This window comes from Arachis stenosperma, chromosome 2 (assembly GCF_014773155.1).
Source record: "Arachis stenosperma cultivar V10309 chromosome 2, arast.V10309.gnm1.PFL2, whole genome shotgun sequence".
NCBI lineage: Eukaryota > Viridiplantae > Streptophyta > Magnoliopsida > Fabales > Fabaceae > Arachis > Arachis stenosperma.
This window is the reverse complement of record NC_080378.1, coordinates 91312210-91312733: the sequence shown is the minus strand read 5'-3', so window position 1 is coordinate 91312733 and position 524 is coordinate 91312210. Positions and strand designations below refer to the sequence as shown.

Genomic DNA, 524 nt, shown 5'->3' with positions numbered 1-524 from the left:
AAGCTTAGAGTGGAAGTCCAAACCTTCAGACAGAAGGATGGAGAATCCCTTTATGAAGCTTGGAAAAGATACAAACAATTAATCAGAAAATGTCCTTCTGATATGCTTTCTGAATGGAGCATCATGGGTATTTTCTATGATGGTCTCTCTGAACTATCCAAGATATCTTTGGATAGCTCTGCTGGAGGATCTCTTCATCTGAAGAAGACGCCTACAGAGGCTCAAGAGCTCATTGAAATGGTTGCAAATAACCAATTCATGTACACTTCTGAAAGGAATCCTGTGAACAATGGGACAAGCCAGAGGAAAGGAGTTCTTGAGATTGATACTCTGAATGCCATATTGGCTCAAAACAAGATATTGACTCAACAAGTCAATTTGATTTCTCAAAGTCTGTCTGGAATGCAAAATGCACCAAGCAGTACTAAGGATGCTTCATCTGAGGAAGAAGCTTATGATCCTAAGAACCCTTCAATGGAAGAGGTGAATTACTTAGGAGAACCCTATGGAAAAACCTATAATTC

At 39.5% G+C, this 524-nt stretch overlaps 1 non-coding gene across 1 annotated transcript; it reads right to left on the bottom strand.

Annotated features, from left to right (window-relative positions):
- On the bottom strand, nucleotides 1-108 carry LOC130964909 (small nucleolar RNA R71). Its single transcript, XR_009080974.1, has one exon. It is a non-coding gene; the product is annotated as a small nucleolar RNA R71 (small nucleolar RNA).
- Between the last annotated feature and the right edge of the window lie 416 nt (nucleotides 109-524).